The sequence below is a fragment of the Microtus pennsylvanicus genome, chromosome 6 (genome assembly GCF_037038515.1).
Source record: "Microtus pennsylvanicus isolate mMicPen1 chromosome 6, mMicPen1.hap1, whole genome shotgun sequence".
Classification (NCBI taxonomy): domain Eukaryota; kingdom Metazoa; phylum Chordata; class Mammalia; order Rodentia; family Cricetidae; genus Microtus; species Microtus pennsylvanicus.
In genome coordinates this window covers 32,223,208-32,249,071 of record NC_134584.1, presented here as the reverse complement: position 1 = coordinate 32,249,071, position 25,864 = coordinate 32,223,208, and the positions used below count along the sequence as shown (strand labels likewise).

Below are 25,864 nucleotides of genomic sequence, written 5' to 3'. Positions count from 1 at the left end.
AGTGCTGGGATTAAAGGCGTGCGCCACCACCGCCCGGCTAAAATTTTTTTGATAGAGGGAAATAAAGCATTCAAAATATCAAAGGTTATATTTTCTATCTGCAGATGTTCTGCTCCATTGTTGTATAAACACATTTGTATTGTGTACAATGAAAACTGAAGTTTAAATAATTTAAACGATCTGTATATATTCCCTTCATTTGGTATTTTCCAAACATTTGAACTTTTAAAAAAAAATTAATGAATAGGTAGAAACAAAGCAAAAAAAAACCAAAAAACAAAACAGTATTAAGTGAGGCAGATTTAGTTTGAGGGTTGTAGTTTGTAGGTCTGTAAATGAAAATGAAAAGCTCACTGCTGGGCCTTCCTATGAATGACATGGAGTTTATTTTGACAAGAGTTGAGTTCACTTTCAAATGGGTCTTATAAGCATAAGAGACCTTGAAACTTCTTTCTGTAAAGATTTTATATATATACCCTATGTCTTCATACACAACAGAAGAGAGAATCAGATCTCATTATAGATGATTATGAACCATCATGTGTTTGCTTGGAATTGAACTCAGAACCTCTGGACGAGCAGCCAGTGCTCTTAACCACTAAGCCATCTCTCCAGGCCAGCCTTCAGACTTCTTAAGGCATCTGATTATCCCAGCCATAAGTAGAGAGAAAGAGACAAGACAAGAAAGTCAACTTCAGGGACTTATCTGCACATATCTCCCTACAACTCCTCTCTGAGGGGCTGACCATGGGTTTTTCCCCTCCTGTGCTGCTCCCCATCCTCTATTGTCTTCATTTGCTATTACAAAGATGTTTCTCTGCTCTATGCCTGACATCCAAATGGAGGATAGCAGCAAGGATAGAGATAATCTTCTGAGATTTAAAAAAAAAAAAGGAGTTTGGCTTCTGGGAAAGGCTTGCTGTAGTAATATGGAGTGGCGGGGCTGCGTTCCCAGCACCCCGGCTGCCTGCTCGGCTAGCTTTTGCCCCGAAATAATTACACACAAACTGTATTCATTTAATCACTGCTTGGTCCTTTAGCTCTAGCCCTTACTGGCTAATTCTGATATCCCGATCAACCCATCTCTAATAATCTGTGAGCACTGGTCTTACCGGGAAGATTCTAGCCTAAGTCCATCCTGGGTCGGAGCTGGGGCATGGCGTCTCTGAGGTGTCTGCTCCCGAGAGAAGAGCTGTGGAGTCTGAGCTCACTTCCTCTTCCTCCCAGCGTTCTGTTCTGTTTACTCCTCCCACCTATCTTCTAACTAATGAGGACCAAGCAGTTTCTTTTTATTTAACCAATGACCTTCCTTCATCAGCTTGCCACAGACAAAATCAATAAAGCCGCGGGCCTCAGTCTAAAATGAAGCTAGGCTTCCCGAAGTTTGACACCAGTGACCTCTAGGATTTGTTTATACAATGCCACTGATCTTCCTCCCTTCAGCTAAAACTGTCCCCCACAAACAAAAACAAAACCACCCAGTGTATCTCCTTCACAGCATCCACTGGGCACATTCTGCTTTTCACCTGCAAGTGCTTTTGATGGCCTTGAAGGTACAAAGAACCTTGACAGAGAACAAGATGAAGGAGTCGGCTTCCCCCAAGCCTTTTGCCAACATTGTCGCTCTCAGCACAAGAGCCAACCAAGTCATATACAAGCCCACAAACAAATGCCTCATTTGAACAGCAGAAAATTGAGCAGGGAAACTGAATTCTAAAGCCAAGGAACAAAGCCCCAAATCAAAGGCTCTTACGTAAAAATGAGTTCCGTTCAATCTTGCCTTCTCATTCATCCATTGTTGTTGCTGGTAGGCTGTGTTCCCAGCTATATATGCATACTGTGAAATTTGCTGGAAGCCAGCTAGAAATCTAGAGGAAAAATCAGCCATATAACTTGAAGACATGGTTGTTTCCATAGAAAGTGAAAGAAAATTTTTCTTTAAAAAGAATCCTCCAGCAAGGACTGAAAGCCTTTGTATTAGCATAAAGAGTTCCCAATTTATAGATGGATTAGGGGCCAAAAGTTTGTTTATTAAGTCAGTTGCTTGTCATTTGGAAAATATTTACTCAAAGGAACAGTGGTAGGCGGTGGCTAGAGACAGTGACTGTCTCTCAGACTGAACCTTGCAGGAGAATAGTGACAAATGACACTTTACACCCAGAGCCAACATGAGGACTCTTGCGGTATGTTAGTGTGGGCACAAGTTTTGGAGAACTCCCTGAATTAAAATAATCGTGCATAATTTGAGGCAAATATTGAGCATCTAAAACATTTAAAGATAAAATGTAAAACAATAAATGTATCTTGTGCATAGATATCAAAGTTCCTAGATGCTCTTGATGTCTGCTCTGTTCTTCCAGGAGAGTGGGGGGAGGTTGGGGACAAGCAGGGCTGTGCGGTATTCGAGGTCCCTGTTTATCTGTAGTATATCACTTTCTTGAAGTGACCCTAATAGACCCATTTCATCCATGAGTATTTTACTAGGGTACAGAGGAAGATGGAACCCAAAGGCTTATGATAACTATATGTAAAGAGCTTATCGAGTGAAAGGAACAGGACATCAATGGTGAAACGTGAAATGTAAATAAACAGTGTTGTCATTTTACAGTATTTTGTCTATGGGGAGGGGAAGATCCATGAGAACTTCTTGATAGAAATGAGTTCTGAAAAATTCAGTATGTGCACAGCATTCCAGTTGTTGCTGTAAAACTATCTTTCTCTTAATTAACAAGATGAGTGATCGCTGAACATTGTTTTCACAGCCATAAGAATAAAGAGAGCTGGCCAAGATTGGAAACAGTCGAGTATCAATGTCTTATAAAGTCCTCTCTTTGAATGTTTCCACATCTGTATCTGACCGCTGAAAGAAGCAGGCCCAATTGTCTCTCTGCTCTACTATGTCTCTGAGAGGCTCAGGGGGGTGGGGAACTGGGCTCTGAAGACAGACATTTTCAATAGTCTGCCAAGTTGGGGTGCTGTTTGAAAGCTGTATGTTCGAACTCGCCATCTTCCCATTGAAGCCCTTGACTGGCCAAGAACATTTCCTGCTCAGTGGGGTTGGTGGAACACAGCATTAATGTGAAATTCTCCAGGTCATTCATGAATGGAAAGTGATTACCATTTTAAGTGTGACAGGTATTTGTTATGTTGTCAGTATCATTAAGGCTATTGGATTTCTTTCTGCTTTGGTGGGGGCGAGCTGCTTGTGAAAAAAGGAACGATTGATGGGGAACGCTATGTAAGGAGGAAACCATGGAAGTGAGGATTACAGTAGCAAATGTGAACTTATCTAACTACACTGCTGCTGAGGACCAGCTGTGCTTGCCTGTGGATGCTATGAGAATTAACTAAACTATACATGCCTACACATGTGTGTATACATCGTCTGTGGTCGCCCATCCTTGGTAGAGGTAATACTTCTCCAGTGGTTTGGCTGCTTTGCTTTTCTGTTTTTTGGGTTGAACCCCAATTTTTGTCTCCAGGTTTTGGGGAACTTGTTTCTCATGCTTGATTACCTTGCTCAGCCTTTATGCAAGGGGAGGAGCTTGGTCCTACCTCCATTTGATGTGCTTTGCTTTGTTCAGACCCATGGGAGGTCTCAGAAAGGGTGGACACCTTTCTGAATGGAGACAGAGGAGGAATGGATGGGGATAGGGACAGATAGGAGTTGTGGGGAGGAATGGGAAGAGAGGAGGGAAAAGAAACTGTGGTCAGCATGTGAAATAAATAAAAAATACTTAAAAAGAATACTCCCACTGCTTATCAGGCCAGCTGTGTCTGAATATGACCGATTTTTATCTGTTTAAAATAAAGGTGTCTATAAGATTTACACATGCCAAGGTATACTGAAGGCTTAATGGGACATTTTCAGAAATAATATTTTGGGTTGAGGAGCTGGCTCAACGGTTAATAGCATGGACTGATCTTCCAGAGTTCACAACACTGGCATGGTGGCTCAGAACAATATGTAACTCCAGCCTCAGGATCTGAAGCCTTCTTCTGGCTTCCTTGGACACTGCACGCATGCATTGCACAGAAATAAATTCAGGCAAATGATCATACATACAAAATAAAAGCAGATAAATGTAAAAAACCTGTTTAACCTTTTATTTCAAATTAATTTTAGAGTTACAGAAAAATTGAAAAATACTACAGAAAGTATTGTACTTTTCATTGTGTTTTCTTCTATTGGATAACGGTAAAAGAGTACTGATATAATAATATAACTAGGTTGTAGGTCACTTCCCTGCTTTTCCAATTCTTCAGTTTAGTCTTTTCTAGGATACAATCAGAATCTCTTTGTCACAATGTGTCTCCGATCTCTAATCTGCCATTAAATCTACATTGTTTGTTGTTGTTGTTGTTGTTGTTTTTGTTTGTTTTGCCTTTCATGACTGAGAAATACCGGTGTATTACTATACCACTCTATTTGGTAGCATGAACTTGGGAAAGCGGGGCTTAAAAAGTGAGGTGAACTAAAGTCTCATGCAATGGCCAGCTTTATTCAGAACATCAGGCAGTTTATAGTCTGAGGGTTAAGAGGAGTCACCTGCCTAAACTATACAATCACAAGGACAAACCACATGTGACAAAAACACGTTTATGGAGGCACATGAATAACACCAGCTGAAGCAAAACTCATTCCTATCTGCTACACCTGGGAGGAGCAAGAAAACACATTCCAGGAGTCTATGTTTTGAAAAAACTGAGTTCACAAGACACTTGTTGTCTTGGAGATTTCTCACAGGCACTCAGAATTCTCACGCGATGCCATTCTTTGACTGTTCTGACATTGATGGGTACTGTTGTCAAAGGTTCTTCTGTAAGCTGATGCACTTGGGCAGAGTTACCATAGAAATGTGACGTATCATGTTGAGGATGTTTTATGTTAGTATGCTTATTTGTTTAGCCGAGTGTGAACTCTTGTTTTTCATTTCCTTATTCTGCATGCTATATAATCATCATTACCCTGCTGGAATAGGTTATTCATTTGTGTTTTTCTCACGCATTCTGATATTTTCAAGTTGATAAATTTTTAATTGTGTATTTAAATAAGCCGCTCAGAGATAAAGAGAGGCTGGAAGGCATTGGGGACCTTGGCATTACTTAATTCTAGAAGCCTTTACCCCAAGCAAGCAAAGGTACTCCATGAGTGCCCGGAGATGAGTCTAGATTCTAGGGAAAGTAAAATATATTTATATTGGGAACAAAACAGAACCAAGATGCAATGAGTGGTTAGAATTTGTCTAAGATGTGTAAGCAAAGCTTCTTTGCTTCTATCAAAGTCCAATCCTTTCTTTTACCAGGGAAAAGGACAGAACACAAAAGCCTTAAGTATAAGAGGAATGTCCTCCTGTGTACTATTTCAGAATCACTTTTCTGAGAAAAACCAAAACTAAATAGTTGTAAAATCTCCTGAATGCTAATCCTTTCCCCTGGGTGAGCTGTTCTTCGTGTCTGGAAATGTTCTTCCTTTCCCAGAATTCTCGTGGCTGGTTTGTACCCTGCTCACTACATTACCACATCACTCCTGTGTTGTAACTCTCTGCATGTGTCTAGCCTTCAAAGCTTTCCTGCTCAGCTACTGTACCTTGTTTGTTGTTGCTATTCTTTTTCAGATTTGATAATAAAACTATGAGTTTCAGGAGCCCATACTCTCCAGACACATACTAATATACTGATAGGTTTTCATAATCTGCTGTCTCAGATTTATCTCAAAGCCATCCTAGATAATGGTTGCTGATGTAGAATGATCATAGTATGATGACGTAGAAACCTAAAAAATCACACTTCTTCATGTAAATTCATGTTATGAAGCAATAGTAATGAAAATTGTATTTTAGTAGCATAGAAATCAAGGCAAAGAGGCACATAACAGCATAGCATAGCAGGGACCCAGGAAATACCACCAATAAATATGACCAATTGATTTTTAATTTTTCTGCTAATTTCCTAAAATATGAAAAGAGAAAAATGATAATTTCTTCAATGAATGGTGCTAAGAAAATTGGGAGTCCCAATAAAATCAAGAAACTAGGGACTTATATACTAGGCAGAAAAGTCACTTCAAAGTGTATTAACCCTAAATATAAGACTGGAAACTGTACAATCCTTCAAAGCAAACCAAAGGAAGGTTTCTTAACATTGGCATTGGCAAGGATCTCACATAAAGCACAGATAACAAAAATAAAAATAAACAAGAATAAGTAAATCAAAGTAAGACATTTGTATAAGGAAAAAGTCATACTCAGTAAAAAGAAAAAGTAACTGATGGATTGAGACAAAAGACCTGCATCAGTACTTTAAAGCATTAACCACAAACATGCTCCTGGTGGAAAATCAGGGAGCATACATTTCCAGCTTTAAAACAAAATGTAGTTTATCAATTACTCTTTTTAGATCTTGCCTTAAAAGGTATAGATTTTTCCAAAATGTCAAAAATTCTTATCTAATTATCCTGTCAGTACCCAAACAAGGAATTGCTATTGTTATATGTGGTGGTTTGAATAAGAATGTCCCTCATGCCATGTTGGTGTCTGAGGGTCATGCTGCCAACTGGAGCTATACTGATCTGAGTGACCTGTGCTGCTACCAGAGAGCATGATGACATCTTGGCCCAAGCTGCTGCCAAGGGCCATGTCTGGGTCCAAGGTCCTGCTGCAGCCGAGGTCTGTCTTATTGTCTGTGGCCTGGTTACCACGGGGGACAATGTGAACCATGTATGTTGAAATCTGAAGGCCGACTGAGCCAGGCATACCCTTGACTGGCCCTGGGAGATCTAGTCCTGCCCCTTGCTGGCTGTTGCAGTGGGAGACCTGGTCCTGATGGCTCCAGCCCTGGGAGAGCTGGCCCCATCCCTCACCATAGCATGGGAGAGCTGACCCAAATGGTGTTGGCACAGAAGAGCTGGCTCTGCTCCTTGCCTTTTGGCTGCAGAGGAGTTGCAGTGGAGGCCCAGACTGACCAACACAACTACCATCCAGACCCACATCCTGTGCTTTGAGTTGGCCCACGCCAACATCTACCCCACCTGCAGTCTGCTGGAGCATGTGAGGACTGGTCTTATGAAAACATAGCCACAAGATCTCCATGGCTAGGGCAACAGCAGGGTCTCTGAGGGGTGTTTTGATGAGGGTCCAGTACTGGTGGTATACCAGAAGTCAGAACTTTTTCAGGTAAGGCTGTTTGGACAAAGGGTAACAATGTGGCACACCATAGCTTCCAATGCCACTAAGATGAATAAGAGGAGGTGCAGCTTTGTTGGAGGAAGTGTGTTACTGGGAGTGGGTTTTGAGGTTTCAAAAGTCCATGACAGGCCCAATCTCTCTTTTTTCCTGATGCCTGCAGATCTGGATGTAGAATTCTCAGCTACTTCTCCAATGCAGTATCTACCTGCATGCAAACATGCTCACCATGATGACAACGAACTAAACCTCTGAAAGTCCCATTTAAATGCTTTTTCTTATAAGAGTTGATTTGGCCATGGTGCCTCTTCTCAGCAATAGAACATTGACTAAGACTATATATATATATATATATATATATATATATATATATATATATATATATATATATATATTTGAGACAGGGTTTCTTTGTAGCTTTTTGGTTCCTGTCCTGGAACTAGCTCTTGTAGACCAGGCTGGCCTCGAACTCACAGAGATCCGCCTGCCTCTGCCTCCCGAGTGCTGGGATTAAAGGCGTGCACCACCACCACCCGGCTGACAATATATTTTAAACTAATCAATAAGCCTTATTCATGCTTTGTCCACTTACCTGCTACAGTTCTCTGTGTGATTCAGTATTCAATCCAGGTCACAATTTTTTATTTAATTTTTATTTTCCTCAGTCTTTTTAACAGAGAGGAGTCCCTTTGTCTTTATGTTTTAGATCTTTGGCACCTTTAAACTATACTGACCAATTGTTTTGTAGAATGCTCCTTAATTTGGAGTGGTTTAGTAGTTTCTTTACAGTTCAAATAGAGGGTACATTTTAAAATAAGATTTCGTGAAAGGATAGCTTGTCCTGACCAATGTATCATATCAAGAGGTACATGATGTTGATACAACACTATGTGACAAGGCAAACTTTGATCACTTAATGTCTTCTCCCAGAAGATGTCATTGTTTTTCCTTTTATATTGGTGAGATACTAAGAGACATGGAGAGATATACTCATTCTTATTATACTTCCCCACTGTTTTCATATCCATTTGTGATTCTTGTTGACCACCATTATTATCACATAGTAGACCTCCTCACTATTATCTTTCTATGTTTACTATTTGGAATTTTATTTTATAGAATTGTCGCTAGGTGCTCAATTTTTTAAAAGTATTTGTTTATATTAATATGGACACATGCATTTTATTCCCTAAATCATCATTAATATCTTCTTCCATTCATTCCAGATTTGCTTACTGAAAGCTGCTCCAACTTGGCTCTTGTACTTATTTGGTATATCCCATAATTTCCAGATCACTTTCTTATATTCCTAGAAGCTATAAAAACACTATGTCTCTGTTTTGCCCTATGTTAGAATTGCTTTAGATATGACTCAGACATTAATCTACTTTTTAAAACTTTCCAGATGACTCTCATATATAACTTAGTTTAAAATACAGACTTTCTGGATATTTTCATCTCTGAATGTGTTAAACGTTCAATGAAAATTAATCTATAACCTTATATAGTTCCATTTTTCTGTGTATATATGTGAATGCGTATGCCTGAAGAAGAAGGACAATTATATTAAAACAGGTAAATAGTGCCTCGTAAGAAAAATCAAAGCAAAGTATGAACTGAAAAATTTAATATTATACTTTTATCTGTGATTCATGTAGAATTAGGCTGTCCACGTGCATGACAAAATTTCAGATAGCATAATCTTAATGATTATTTGCTTGTTTAGAATACTCCTAGAGACAAGAAGTACTAGGCCAACATTCCATACACACTCTTGAAATGTTGTTGTACAGATGGAAGTTTCTGACTCACCTAGTTTTGCAGCCATTCAGTCCCAAAGAAACACACAGAGACTTATATTAATTATAAACTGTTTGCCCAATGGCTCAAGAGTATTCCTAGCTAGCTCATATATCTTAAATTAACCCATTTTTATTAATCTTTGCATTACCACTAGGCTGTGGCTTACCATTAAGATTCTGGCATCTTTCTCCTTCTGCAGATACTTGGCATCTACCTGACTCTGCCTTTTTTTCCCCTTGCAGTCAGTAAATTTTCCCACCTACCTATATTCTGCCCTGCCATAGACCAAAGTAGCTTCTCTATTAACCAATAGTAATTAAACATATTTACAGCATACAAAAGGGTCCCATATCACTTTTGCATGTAGGTTCTGTTTAGCTTGTAGTTACACTATTCAATGTAGTCTTCGCTCTCATTGTACAAACAACAGCTAACCTTTCAGACATTGTCTTTGTGGTAGTCTGAATGTAATTGGCCCCCATAAATTCAAAGGGAGTAGCATTATTAGGAGCTGTGGTTTTGTTGGAGTAGGTATGGCCTTATTGGAGAAAGTCTGTTGATGTGGGAGTGTCATATATCAATCTGTTGATTTCATTGGTTAAGCAATAAAGAAACTGCTAGGCCCATTGGATAGGCCCACCCTTAGGTGGGTGGAGTAAACAGAACAGAACGCTGGGAGGAAGAGGAAGTGAGGTCAGACTCCGCAGCTCTCCTCTCCGGAGCAGACGCCTGAGAGAGACGCCATGCTACCTGCTCCAGGGAAGACGCACGCTATGAAGCTCCGACCCAGGATGGACTTGGCTAGAATCTTCCTGGTAAGACCGGTGCTATACAGATGATAAGAAATGGGCTAGTCCAGGTGCGAGAGTTAGCCTAGAAGAGGCTAGGTAGAAATGGGCCAGAGCAGTGTTTAAATGAATACAGTGTCTGTGTAATTATTTCGGGGCATAAGCTAGCCGGGCAGGCGGCTGGGGTTTTGGGGACATAGCCCCGCCGCCATCCTTATTACTACAGTCTGTCACTGTGCGAGTGGGCTTTGAGGTTTTCTATATCAAATCATGTCCATTGTCTCAGTCTACTTCCTGTTTCCAGCAGGTCAAGATGTAAGAATCTCAACTCCATGTCTGACTTCATGTTATCATGTTGCGCCATGATGATAATGGACTAAACCTCTGAAATTATAAGCCAGCCCAATTAAATATTTTTTAATTATAAGAGTTACAGCTACAATTAACTGAAAAGAATTAGCATATATATTTTCTATTAATTCACATTTTAAGTTATTATTTTAATGACACATACTATAAAACATGTAAGCGTGTATAACCTATATATGTACCACTTTAAATATATATCTGAAGTGAACTCTTAGGCCAAGACATAGAACTTTTATGGTGTTCAATAAATCCTCAGTGTTTCCTTTCTTCCCCATTAACAATTTGCTTTTTCTCCCTGTAACAGCTGCCATTAACTTTAATACCAGAATGCTCTTACTTCTTAACGCATCCCTAGATAGTAAGTTTTACTGCTTTTGCATTTTATAAAAATTAATCTGGAAATATTACTATTCATATAAATATTTATTCTTACCTGTCCTTGAATATATTTGAGACACTCAATTTAATATGAATCTCTGTAGTTCATCTGTTTGCAATGCTGCACAATGTGCCACTGCCTGACTATAATACAGTATATCCAATCTACTGTTTTTAGCTTTATGCAATTTTAAAGCAGGTATGTAGATACTATACCAACCTCATGGTTTTTAAGAGTCTCTCTTACTGTGACTACAAATATAGGTGTGGGATTGCTTAAGTAACAGGGAAAAATTTAGGCATTCATTCAGTAAGTTCATGGTGTTTCCAACCTACCACTACAATAATGGAGTTTCTAATGCTTTATGTGTTTGACAGTCCTTGATACAGTTGACTTTCAGATTTTAGCTATATTCACAGTTTTGTTTTCACTTTCTAGAGTATGTAGTTGATATTAGACTGTTTAAAATATAGTTTTGGTTCTTCATATATTTTATCTCATGAAATATCTCTGGTATACTTCTACTAATATAAAAGCATTGGTCTTACTGTCCTTTTAGGATAGATTTATTTTTTCTTTAGACTGTCTTAAAATATTACAATTTGTTATTGGTTATATTGCTAGAAATATTTACCTTCTTTTACATGATTTATATTTATACTTCTCAATGTTATTTTATGAGCAAAGTCTTAATTTTAATACAGCTAAATTTATCACTGTTTCTTCATGGTTGGCAAATTTTACTCTGTTTATGAAATCTGCCTATATCAGGGAGACATAAAGATAAATTTTTACACTATTTCTTTAAAGTATAGTTTTGCCTCATGAACTTGGGCCTTTAGGGACTAAGTGTCAGAGTATTTGCTTAACATGTGCAAGATCCTAGGTACTACCCCTTGCACCACAAAAATAAAATAAAATAAAATAAAATAGAGCTCTAGCCAATTTGTGATTGATTTTGTGTTTGGCATGAAGTAAGGATCAAATTGAATTTCTTTTAACTTATAGATAATTGTTTTCTGATAATTTATTTTAAACTGTTTTTAAGTAAAAAGATCAACATGTGACAGTTTCAGTTTGTGGGAAAGATGGAAGAATGAGTAGGGAAATATGAAATTTGGGGGGTAATCAAACAATTAAGAGCTCATTAATTAACAACTCTGAAATTCCATCTTACACCTGTAAGGATGGCCTAGATCAAAAACACTGATGACAACTAGGCTGGAGAGGATGTGGGGTAAAGGGAACACTCTTGCATTGCTGGTGGGAGTGCAAGCTGGTACAGCCCCTTTGGATATCAGCATGGCAATTCCTCAGAAAATTAGGAAACAACTTACCTCAAGATCTAGCAATACCACTTTTGGGTATATACCCAAATGATGCTCAATCGTACCACAAGGACATGTGCTCAACTATGTTCATAGCAGCATTGTTTGTCATAACCAGAAACTGGAAACAATCTAATATTTTTTGACCAAAGAATGGATAAGGAAATGTGGTACATTTACACAATGGAGTACAACAAAGCGGGAAAAAAAAATAACGACATCTTGAAATTTGCGGGCAAATTGATGGCTCTAGAAAACATCATATTGAATGAGGTTGCCCAGACCCAGGAAGACAAATATCACATGTACTCACTCATAAATGGCTTTTAGACATAAAGCAAAGAAATCAGCCAACAATTCACAACCCCAGAGGGGGAGGAAAATGGGAGGATGGGTGGAGGTGGAAATTTTTAATAAATAAATTAATAAATAAAAAAAAGGAAATCTAGGAATTGAAGTTAGAACATTAAATATCTTGTTAGGTGTAAGAATAAATTATAATTAGCTTATTAAAAAAGAAAAGAGGAAGAGGAAGAAGAAGAAGAAGAAGAAGAAGAAGAAGAAGAAGAAGAAGAAGAAGAAGAAGAAGAAGAAGAAGAAGAAGAAGAAATAGGGCACTAAAAGAGAGATTTTTTTCTTATAAAAAGAAACCAGTTACAGAGCCCTTCTTATTCAGTATCATCCTGGACCCACTGAGATATTTTCCAGGGCAGCTTACGTTGCATCTCTTGGGTCACTCATCTGTTGAGACTCCTATGTATCTCCCTGAAGGGTTCTACTCTTCATGATAATAAAACTATAAAAATTTGGGCTTATAAAGTCTTTGGTGAGAAAAGTTATTTCTGAACCAGCCTTAAATTGTATCCAATCAGCTAAAATAAAAACTGCCTTTTAAAATATGCCTTAATTAAAATCAACTCTTTTAAAACAGGCTTTTGAGCAAAGATGCACCAAAAACTGCCGGTTCCAATATCTCGATGGAGACCTCCAATTGCCGCGCATGGCACCCCTGTGTCTGTACTCTGTGCGCTAGCACCCAGTTCGCAAGCTTCGGGCAAGGGGACTGGAGGTTAAAATACACAGACACACACAGACAGAGAGACAGCGACACGGGTCATCCTTGAATTCTCCAAGAATGCCCCTTTATTGTGTTCAGGGGCAGATTATATAGAGATAGCCAAGCCCCAGCCAAACCCACCAGAAACCACTCTCCTGCCATCAGGAACTCCTGAAGGTCTTGTGCTCAGAACAGCTGTTGGCACTCAGATCAGGGGATTACAAGAAATTCGGGATCTGGGGTCTCACTGCTCCCAACTAAAAACAGTCTCAGAGGGAAAGTACAAAACACATTAATATCTTTTATTTCAGTCTTAGAATTTCTGAAGTTACAACATTTAAGTACCGAAGTTAGTCTTTGAGATATTTTTATTTACAAATTTTGTAAATGCTTTTATGTAAGGCAATAAGTTCATTTATTTTTTTTTGTTTGAGTATTTTTTTTCCAAGAGCACACTTGGAAAGAAGGCAATGCTGCCTTGTAGACTTAAAACCTGATCTGCTGTGTGATGATAATGAATAGTTACCCTCCCTCTGGTTAAGCCCAGGGCTGACACAATTACAATGAACAGAACAAAATTTACCTATAGTTTTCATCAAGATGCAAAAGAACACACATAATGAGCCTGGTGTTCAGAATTCATAAAAAGTGCCTCTTTATACCTTGGAAGCATTTTTACACTGTCCTGTCTTCGCTGCCTTCTTTGCAGCTACTGTGGTTTTGAGTTTATTATCAGCAGGCAGGTTTGAAGCCTACCATGTAAGAAGAACAGTAGCTGAGTGATAGATCCAATGGCGGGTTGTATAAAGTTTAATGATTTAGTCATGTTTCTGGTCCTTAACTGCCCTCCAGCATCTGTGAATGATGCCTGTGATCTCATTGTCACCTCAAAGATCCACTGGGATGGATTCAGACACCGGTGTAAATCCGTTTTGACTTAGCAACAATGAAATCTTTCACATGGGAAATCTCCAGATAGCAAAGAAACGATGTGGATCTCTGGTAATCCTTAGTTTGTTCCAGGAAGACTTGTAGACCCGCCCGAAAATAAAAAAGGACACTTCCTAAGAGGGCAGCTGTATTTTGTAGGAAGACAGTGGACTTGTAGTTACAGTCCACCTACTTCTAAAATGTTCCTTTCAAACATTATAGGTAAATAAAGACAGAAGTAGAATAATTTTACTCATGTGTTTATTGTGAAATGTGGTTTTACATCTTATAAAAGAGAAAATATTGTTGATAAGAAAAGCACACCTAATGCACGTGGAAAACCACTTTCTTCACTAACTCCTATCATAGTTTTCTAGATTCTATAAAATACCAGCATCTTTGAGACTGTCATTCTTCCAGCTGTGGCCTCTCCATCTCCTATTATTTCCCATTGTTTTGGCAATGCCTGAAATGTCAAAAATCATTCTCTGTTTTCTGAAACAGAGCATTTTGGCAATAGGATTAACACTTAACTTTTGTGAACCGTTGACTCTTCTATTGAAATTGGTTTTTTTTCTTCAAATCAAATTTATATTAACAACTTATGAATAATTTAGATATAATACCGTCAAAATAATTCTTAAGTAATTTCATATAGTATGAAAAAAGCAAATAAATGTTTCAAGTCAGTCCTTGATGGTTTTTTAAAGAGACCAGATGAACCTTCTGAACTTAACATTCTGGGGACTTAGATATATACGGAGCATGATTGGTATAGCAATGCAAGAGTTTTCAAAAATGTGACTTATGCATTTAAAGTCTTCTCCAATAACTGGTTAACACTCATTTTGGTTCAAGATTAGGAAAAACCATCAAGAATACAGATGTGCACCAAATGAAACCATCTGTGTACCTTCCCTACCCTCCACACTCACTCACTGAGCACTTACTGGGACAAGCGCTGCAGTGCCTACTATCCACATTGGCCTTTTCTCTGGTCTGATTCATTCTCAATCCTGCACGTTGTGTTATGCATTCCGATACCTTCTGAAATGTGTCTTGTCCTACCTGGTCTTTCAACACTGTCCTCACTTTGGTAATTAGTTGACCTTTGCCTGTGCCTGTGGTCACAGGATCATTTAGTGTTGTATTCATACTGCCTCCGACTCCTCTCCTTCCTAATCAGCTCTCTGAACGTTCTATCACACTGCCATGTGTCACTTTGTGAAGACCTCTTCCTCTCACATAGGTCCTCTCCTCCCTTCCCCCTTCCTGCTCCCTCTCCATCTCTTCTGACCTTCTTTCTCAGTATTCATCATAGTCTGACCCTCTTGGCATCTTCTCCATACCTCACTAAAATTTTTCCCTAATAAATCTCTTTCACATCCAATTGCATTTGGGCATCTGTTTCCTGCATGATCAAGATAAACTAGAAAAGCTATATTTCCCTTCCTCTTTTCTCTTGTGGGTGCTGACTCTAGACTACAAATCTTTTGTATATCTCCTTTAATTCCCCATATCCTGCTTTTAATTGAGTTTTGTTTGGGCAAGAGAATAGGTAACATTATCATCCTGTAAATACTTCAATTTTACAGTTTATTTTTGAAACTTTATAGTCTAGCTTCCAGTTTCCTTCTGGCTTTGGAAAGTGAAGCCATTGGAATTTCAGAAAACGAAACCAAACAAATAAAACAAAAATATCTTTTCTTCCCACAGACCCCAGCACTTAACATAGTTTCCAGGCTATCTGTTGAACACAGGCCATTCAGAAACTTAGTCTACACCTTGGCTTTAAGATACGTCCACCCTCCTTTTCTGGATAATAAAACGAGAAATAAACAATCACTGATACTTTAAGTGGAAGAACTATGAAATCACTGTGGGTAAAGACAACAACTTAAAAAGAATAGAGCATATTACGTAGAAATGACTTCATTACCATCTAATATTACCCAGCAAGGAACTTTTTTATTAGTCCTATCTAGATGTCTTCTACTTCTTGCCCATGTAAGAGGAAGAGAATTCTGTGCTAGGTATAATGAAATTACATGAAGGCATTACATTTATTTTTTTCCACTTCATTTTGTTTCTTCAGAGGACATCAGTCTAGCCTTTGAAATTTGCTTGTGTGCCACAGACTATCTCGAACCATACACAAGAATTGGAAGAAGAGGGTTAGAAGCCACTGTGATAGAAACAATTGTGTGATGAGAAAAATGATTTTTATGATGTTTTTAATTTTAGAAAAGTGGATCTGTAATCATCTGGGTTGAGTGTTCTGCACGATACTTTAAATCTCTGGGGAATGATCGAAGTTGAGAAATATACTCAAGTGTGTGTGTGTGTGTGTGTGTATGTGTGTGTGCTTAAGGTGCATAGAAGAAGTATCATTTAAAAAATTAAAACTCCTGTGAAGTATGAAAATTGAAAATTGAAGTTCTCCTTTAAAAGAAAAGATTGGTAATTGAGTTGGCTCTATGATAAGATAGGAGTACTCGGAGGGGAGTCCTTCCACCGTAAGCAGTGAGAGTTTCATTAGCCCTTCTTCCCTTTCGTTGGTTTGGTTTACTTCCCATTGTGTGTGTGTGTGTGTGTGTGTGTGTGTGTGTGTGTGTGTGTGTGTGTAAGAAGGTGGAAAATTGAAAGTGCCTTTATCATGATGGAATGAGTAACTGCTTAGAAGATAATGGCGATCAGGAGGTCTTTGGACTTCAGAGGGAAAGCACGGCCTCAACAGCCAGGATCATCTGGCAGCTACTTTTATGATAAGGCCCGAAGTTGAGCAGTAATTTTTTTCACTCTTTAACTGTGAAAATGAAGGAATCAGTCTTACAAGCAGGAGGCTCTCTGCTCTTGAACGGAACCTTTAATTGGGGTAATTGAGAGGAGTGATTGCTGCAGGCGAGAGATGGGCATCTCATCCAGACCCCAACCCTGACATAATGTCAGAGAGCCTGGAGCAGTTTCGAACAATAGTCACTGGGGGCAGATGGACATTAGGTGACATTAGACAAGAAGAAATAGCATGAGATTAAATACTCTTTGTGGTAGTCTGTGAACAAAATTAAAGGTAAATTTGTGCAGTGTGTTTTGTTATTAAAGTACATATTTAATGATTTTTAATTTTTTTACATTTCTTTCACCAAATGATGGTGGTAAAGTTTTTCTACCATCATAATCATCAGGATAAGAATGACTCAGGAAAAATAAGAGCCGAAGTCTCGTTTTTGGATTGTTACAGACATCTGCATCTCTAGCAGAGGTTATAGCTGTTATCATGAGCTCAATATCAAACACTAAGCATTGGAGAGAGGAACCACAAATTTGCCACTTATTTTAAACTTTTTTTAAAAAAGAAAAACACAGACTTTCATGATCTTTTATACAAAAATGATAGTTGGTACATAGTTTATTTCATAGATCCTTGATTTAGGACGAATTTTCTCCATCCAGGTGAGAGGAAGTGGTAGTTTCTTTTGGGGTTGGGAGGAAGTGTTTCTAAGTGCAAAGAGGAAAACTCAGGTATTAGGTGGTAGTCACAGATTCTTGTTCCCACCCTCTCATGGGGTTGAAAGTCTAGCGCATGTGTGTTGGAGGTGAGAGTCAGGGATTGCATGAGCAGTTAGAGAAATCTTCGAGTATGTTTGAAGCTATGAAAGCACTTGGGCCTTGGTCCAGTTTATATTTTTAAAAAAATGTAAGTTCAAGGCAGCATCGCTAATATATCTGAGCAGAATATTCTTCTGTTGAGGGAAATTATCTGTGCACAGTAAGATTGTGGAAAGTTTGGCAACTTCACTGTTCTCTAGTTAGTAGATGTTAACAGTAACCCTTGCCCTTAGTTGTGACAACCAAAAATGTGCCCAGACACTATCAAATGTCCCCTGAAGGGCAAAGTCACCCCAAGGAAGAATCAAGTCATTGCCTTCACATCAAATTAGTGTTAGGTCATCCCCTTCCTTATGGTGGGAACTTGATATAGCACAGAGAGACATAGAGAATGTTCGAATAGGCAGCTTGCTCTGTCATCATTTGTCCCTGAACTGAGCCTTCATTCAGTTTTTGTCTTTTTAGGAGATTTTGAAAACAAAAATAAATACAAACAACCCAAAAACCCCATATGGCAAGTCTAAGTAAGAAAATCACCTCCATGCAAGCTTATCCAGAGACACGAAAAGGAGAATTTCTACAAACAACAGGACACAAATGCAGCTCACAATTCTAGTAGCCTGAGGTTAGTTAGGTTTCTGAGAAGGCAGTGTGCAAGCCACTTTCACTGAAAGTGCTCGTAATTGAGCTGCTGGAAAACAGTGTAATAGTCGGAGAGCAAAGCCTGCAGCTGAACCAACAAGCAGCTTGAGGCCACGAGGTACAGACAAGTGTCCTTGGCAGAAAAGAATAACTTGAAATCCGTTTACTAATGCACTTGGAAAAAAACAACCCTACACACCACAAATATTCCAATGAAAAAAGACACCTGGTGAAGAATATTGCTCCAAAACATTCATAAGCGTGCACAAGGACTGAATTCTGCAATCTGGAACCCAAACAAGAAAAGACCAAACAACTGTGAGTTTGGGGCATGCTAGAAATAGAAATGGCCTTATTCTCTATGCCTCTGAGACCCTGGGTGGTATATGTAATCAAGTAAGGTCACATCTGGAATTGTAAATTTTTACTTTGGCTTATTTCAGGTCTTGACAGACATAAATTATTTGACAATCATTCAAGAGCAAACAATTATGTTATGGGACAGCCAGGCTATTTCTAAGACTTTTCCCCCGTGTCATTGAGTGAGTACAATGATATATAAACTCTTAGTAGAGGTTGTTTTATAGTGAAATTATTAAAAGAGCCATCTGTTGTCAAAAGTGGGGACTTCATTGGCAGAGCACTTCTGTAAACTGCAACAGATCTGGAAAAGGTCCTACGAAGACGGCACATTATTTGTGTGGTTTAATCCACTTGGGATAGCAGAACTGTGGCAGAAAAGATTCCAAATATGCGATAATAGGAAGAAGTTTTTTTACATTGAGACTACAGGAAAACCAAAAAGATAAAGTTCTATTCCTTGTATCTACTTCAGCAAATTTCTAAGATCCTGGGAGTATTCATCTATTAATTTTGTATTTTGATAATTTTTATTCAAACAAGACTCTGGAACATAAAACAAATTCCCTATGTTTCAGAATAATTACCCTCCCTAGTTTTGATAAACATAAGTGGACTTAAATTTTAACACTGAGACTTCCAACTTCTCATTTTTAGCCAAGAAGATTCAGTTGTAGGGAAAAGACCCAAAAATAATTCCAGGAAGCAGACTTGTTTCCTCCCCCCCCACACACACTTTTTTTTAAGTGCCCAGTCCTATCAGATATATAAACTGGAAATCAAAGTCTTTCCCCAAAGATAGAAATTATCCCCAGTATCAATATGTCTATCTTGATTTGTGACATTCTGCAGACAGAGATTTGAGAGTTCTTTAGGGAACTCATTTGTTGCCTCTAAACCCCATAATCTTCTCGGTTTATCTCACTGATAGAAATTCAAGGAGCAAAGAAAGTCACCCTTAGATTTTTTTGAATGCCAGTAGCAACAAACGAAAGATGGGTTTCTTTAAGATGAGTTTCCCCAGAAACATATATGAGAAAAAAGGGTTTTTGTTTGTTTGTTTGTTTTGCAGGTGACCACAAAGGGTATCATCAGTAGGGAGACAAATAGAGAGACCAGCATGTAGAGAAAGTGTCTCAAGCAGACTATTCTGTGAGCAATTGGAACTTAGTTTATTTGAGAATCCAGTACTAATCACAACTGGTTTTTATCACATATGACAGGCCAAAAAGCTAGGATATTGGCATCAACCTTACTTGGTTATTATCTTATCTTAAGAGATTTAGACAACATCATCAACCAAAAAAGCATGAGTATAAAAGAAGTCACATGACTGTTTACTGTAGTAGAATGATGTTGGCATGAATAATGAGTATAAAGGGAATATGAGTGATGACCACTGTTGCATCTCTCATAATAGTAATAGTAACCACCCATAAATCATGAAACCGAAAAGTCATATTTACCCAATGAAATATCCTTAAAGGAGTAAAGTGATAAACTATTTTACATCCTCAGGCCATGGGAGATAGGCCTCAGACACCTTTCAGCACATGAAGAGGTACATACAAAAATTCCCACCATTCCAGTCTCATCTCATTCTTTGTATTTCAATGGGGTCTGTTATAAGTCATTTCAAAACACATCGGATCATCATCTCTGTGGTGCCTGCTCTTCACTCAGTGCACAAGGACAAGATGTTTATGGAGTTGGTGGAGCCATCAACAATCGAGACTTGGCTCACTTCATGTTTTCATTCTTTAAAAATCAGTTGAGTACTAATGTAACATGGGCAGGCACGGGAGGGTAATATGAGTGGAAGGCAAGTGATATAAGGAAAATTGGCCTGAATCGAGCTCGAAGTTCAGAATCAGTTCAGATTATTACTCTGGCATATGCTTTCACTTGGGACCAGAATGAAGGGTGGGAAATTTCAAAATTACCCAACATGTTTTCTTATTGTAATTGGAAAGAAGTCTAGTGATTGTTTTTCTTTTCTTTTCCCACTTAAGAGCCAGTTGTATGTGTTGCTGGTTGAAACCGCACAGTAAAAACTTCAGACATTGTTTGGGGATATCAAACCTTACTAATTTATGGAAAGATATAAGACGTGTTGAATCATTTCGAATTGTTTACACGTCATAGTATGTTACAACAAGAATGCAATGACCTTTTAATCTACCCAGTTAAGACATTAAATAAAGGAGGCCTATTAAAGATAGCTTATCAAAAACTCTGCATGTAATAGAGTATTGGCGATCTACTATGATTTTGTGACATACATACACACATACCATGCCTCACATGGTAGGACAGGCCAGAACACTAGAATATTAACATCAGTCTTACCTGATCAATACCCCCCAATAGTAGTCTGGTTGGAGAAGCACAATGGCCCCCCGACAATGTTTAATTTTTTACTATGTGGTTGCAACTGCACAACACACACATATGGCTCCTAAGTGGGAAAAGAAAAAAAAAAACACTAGGTCTTTTTCCAATTACAGTAAGAGAACATGAAACATGTTGGGATATATATATATATATATATATATATATATATATATATATAATTTTCTTTTATATTCACTTCTGATATAAAGGTCCTGGAAACTTTGAAGGCTCTAGAGTCCTAAGAGAGGCGCCTGCTTGTTAAGGAGTTGAGTTACCTGATGGAAGGCCATCCCATGGTAGCTTTAGAATGAGGTCGAGTCAGGGGAATAACCAAGGCATGAGTAGAGGGTTGGAATGTTCTGCCAAACCCATCAGTCTCTGGGGAGGGGAGCCCTGCTTAAGACTGAACTGATTGCCAACTGACTGTGAACAAATAAACAATGCCTAAAGACTTTGAATTTTAATGAAAAGAAATCAAAAGGGAGTGGATTAGGGAGGATGGGGTGTTCTGATAGCCAAACACATGGAGGTTTCTGGAATGTAGTACTTCAGGGGAAACATGGAAGCTTTGCAGCCCTTTCCACATCCCTTGTCATGTGCGTCTCTTCTACTTGCCTGTGCCCTTTGAGACATCCATTACAGTGGAAGATAAGTTGTTTCCTGATTTCTGTGAATCACTCCAGTAAACTTATTATACCTAAGCAGGTGGCCAGGAACTTTGGTGTTTAGTCAAGAAGTAGAGGCCCATGCTTGTGACTGCGTTGTGAACTAGTGGGGAAGTATTGGAGGCTGAGCCTTGACTTTGTGGGGTACAAAATCATCTCTAAGTAGAAAGCACAGAACAAAATCAAATTAGGGGACACAGAGCTGCTGTTCACTGATGGGGAGAAAGCTTTGCGTATGATTTAGTACCAATGCTCACAGTTGTTTTATAGAACTAACTGAACGGTTTCATTTTTCTATACCCTTACTTTAAAGAGATAGCCTTTAGACAAGGATATATGGAAGAAGTGTTTATTGTACAGTTACAATGATTGCTATATTAGCAATACATTTGGAGACAACGTTTTCTTCTTTGGTATGCACTGGGACAATAGGAATCTCTAACCTAAACTATTGAAAGTATACAGGTAAAAGTACAACACTGTCTTCCTCTGGACATTAAGGAGGAAACCCATGCATGGAGATGGACCCGACCAAGGTTGTGTTTTGTTTGGTTGTTTATAGATTAACACAAGGACGTAGATAGGAACTTTGAAGATTGCAATCAGTTAATGGGCTGTTAGAATATTAGCTACTAAATATTTGATAAATGAGTAAGTAATCAACCAGAAAATATTTAAGTCCCTTGTTTTAATTTAAAAACAAATGGGAATATTATTAACTGGTGATTGACGAGCTATGGCTTATATACTGGATCCAATTTCCCATCTGGTTTTGGAAACAAAGAATGTTAGCTGAGTTGCCTTACATATTATTTATTGCAGTTTTTAATACTACAGTGGCAAGATTTGAGTAATAATGACAGAGACTAATGGCCTCTAAGTCTAAAATGTTCATTACATGGCCTTTTACATACATAGCACACACACACACAAGTTTACCTTAATTTTAGATCTGTGACTTGTATTTATTTATTTATTTTTTGTTCTGTTATTTTTTTGGTACAAAATGTGCTTGACGTTCAACTAAATAGGACACAGATGTTGGCCTCGTAGCCATGTACATATGTTAGCATTCCCTCATGATGATCACTCCAGCTTCTTCCTTCCTATAAATAAATGCTATTAGCCACAAGAGAAATTGACGGAACAAAATCTAGCATTGTTAGGAAACCATGGTGATTACACAATTTTAGGTACTACTTTTACAGACTAGGAAAATAGGACCCAAGTATGTTGAAGAGTTTGCCCACATGTACCCAACTTAGGCCACTGGAAAGGACACTAATTCTCCTAATGAAAATCCCAGAAATCCCCAACTGAGTCAAAGTTATACTAACTTTGTCTCATTAGTCTTCTGTGCTTAGTAAATTCAGTTATCTAATGGTTCTCAAATTTCAGAGTGTGCAAATATTATAGGACTTAATAAAAAATGAATTGGTGGGCTTAGTTCCTCTTTTCCCTGATGTTACTGATACAGTGAGCCTAGAGTGACCCTCAAGAAGCCACATTTCTAGTAAGTTTTCTGAATGATAATGATAATGCTAGTTTAGAGGTGACGTTTAAAATCTCCTCAAATAAAGCTGATCAATTTTTGTCCCTCTTATGTGCTGGGACTTTTGGTACTTTAATGCCAGCTCAGTCATTTGCTATTCACCATTTATCAGTATGATGATCATAAAGACCTTACATCAGTCTCTTTCAGGGGATTCCTTTACAATACTACAAAGTATTAATGAAGTAAAAGAAAACAACACACACACAAACAAGCCTTAGTTATCACAGGTGAAAGAAGCAAAGACAGATCAGACAGCAGAAGGCAGGAGTGTCGGTAAGCATAGGTGAGGAGGTGAAAGGCCTGTAAATCCAGATGTTTAGTCTCAGCGCTTTCCGATGCCTGAACTGAAGCTTTGCAAGTTCATCAAATGCTATCTTCTCTCCTCGTGTAAATCTGAATTAGTTATGAGTAGTTTTGTGCAAACATTCATGACAGAAAAAAATTACAAGGAAGAACTCAATTGGCTTTGTGACCAAACAGTCCGAAAATGCTACTATTGGTCACAAGCTCCTTTTACAACATAAGTACAAAATTACATTAAACATATCATTAAACAAAACAGAAACAAGACAAAGAAAATGCTAAGTTCCCTTTATTTTTAATGACTAAGAAAACTAATAGAATAGAGGCTTATTTTTCTTGGATGTTTTGTGATTTAAGTTGTTTTGCCTTTTTCTTGGGAGAAAAGTGGGTGGGTGTCTGCACTCAAAAGATAAAGTTTGACTGGGAAGTGGTGAGCCAATATAATTCACACCCCACCCTCACACCAGTCATCAGTAAACACAACTGAAGTGGTTTTCTGCAAGAAAAAGCCCTCAAAACTCAAGACTGGGGAAATTTAAACCTGATGTTTTTCATTCCTTCCAATTCTCCTCTGTTGCAACACTTGATTCTCTCCTCCGCATCTGTGCCCATGGATGGCCCTGTGGTCTCTGGCTGTCTGGGATGAGGAGGCCCAGGTAGGGCATGCCTGATTCTGAGCTCACCCTACCCCTCCTCTTCTACTCTGAGTGGCTCACTCGCTCTCTTGCATGTGTTCTGTCTCTCACTGAATGTTCTTACGTCTGTCATCGTTGTCATCATTCTCTGCTCACACAGCTTAAAACTTCAGAGTGAATCCTGCCAACTTCTTTTAGCTCTTCAAATCCACCCTGTTCCCAGTTCTCTCAATTCCTCTTTGTAATGCCTTTTCCATCTGTCTCCTGCATTGTGCTTTCTTCCCATCTGCCCCCCCCTCTGCCCACTGCAAACCCTTCCAAGCTCATAATGATGCAGAGCACAGTCATATGCAGAGACTTGGAATCTCTCCCAATAGGCCCCATGTCTCTTACCTCTTAGCTGAGTAAATTGATTTGATTTCTCCTACATCATGAGCCTCGATTATATAATGTCATTTCTAGCATATTAATAATAACACGAAACCATAAGTTGTTGAATAAAATGTGCACAAATGGTTTAGAATAATGTAAGGCATGCAATAAAGTGCCCCTTCGAGAGTGACTGAGATATCACTTGAGTGGCTGCAACCACAAGGTAGTTATTCCAAGCATTGGAGTGAATCTGAAGGCCTTTTTGCAGGCCATTAGTGTCACAGAAGCACTCTGCTCCAATAAGAGTCGGGTGTTAGACAACCTGAAGGATGGCAAGCACGAGAGACAATGGAGGACCAGAAGGAAGTCTTCATCGTGCACTTCCAGGACAACTTTCATTCAATTAACGAGGAACTAAAGGAACTGGAACATCTTAGCAGCTTAGTAGACAGGCCATCAGCGAATACACAATTCACAACTCTGGACTGTTGAGCCAAAATCTTGTGCAGGACAAAACTCTTATAGCCAACTTCTGCACACATACAAATGGCCCAAGAAACAGCAGTACCATGCAGGCCTAGCATCTGGCCTTTTGAATCAACGGTCCTGGAAGAGCTCTGCAAAGCAGATGGGCTTGTCTGCCAAGCATTGACTGGAGGCTCAGCCCACTGCTCTGGCTCTATGGCCTCGATACGAAAACGATGTGATCAGCCACACTGATATGATGTTTCTGGAAAAGTCCATCCACTTCTCCAGACCCAATGACACTTCCTCAAAGCCTCTGAGGACCTTAGGAAAGGTGTCGGAAGTGATCATCACTGTGGAGAGCTGTGCACCAGTTGCCCAGTACTGAAGGGGTGTGATGACAACGTCTGCACAGAAGATGGTAAGCTTGACATGTGGTCCAAATGCAACTATCAAGAATTCCAGAAGGTGACAGACCATGTCACCACTGCCTGGATCCACTATCACCTACCCCAGGTGCCAGACATTGTGTTCAGGCAAGCTCTTTGTGGGAGGCTGCATAAAGCTTTTTCAGGCTCATGCCAATGCTACAGGAAGTTTCTGCAAGATGACTTTCCACCCAGACATGGAGAGACTTCTGGGCTCTGGAAACCTTCTAAACACCTGCCAGCTGTGAACGCAGCCCAGCAATTGTCCTGCTCATAGCCCCAACACCTTTCCACGGATGTCTCCCCATCCCTGCAGGCAAAACTGTCACCTGTTAGCAGTGCATCACAGAATGATCTGTCACATGATCTTCTTCCGTGTGTGTCAGCATCCCTGTGAGTTGCCGCCCCTCCCCTACTTAAGTCTACTGTTTTCTTGAGCTGACTGGAATGAGTCCTTTATTCTTCATATTGGGGTTGCTTGACTGAGTTTTGTAACTTATTTTTGCAAACAATAAATTTTTGTACCCTGAAAAGAAGTTATCACATGAAAGGGGATTCCTATATAGTATCAGTTTTCCTATGCCATATATATATATAC

General features: G+C 38.9%; 1 pseudogene; it reads left to right on the top strand.

Annotated features, from left to right (window-relative positions):
- Positions 1-4,767: 4,767 nt before the first annotated feature.
- Positions 4,768-25,543, top strand: LOC142853028 (mediator of RNA polymerase II transcription subunit 27 pseudogene; annotated as a pseudogene).
- Positions 25,544-25,864: the final 321 nt, after the last annotated feature.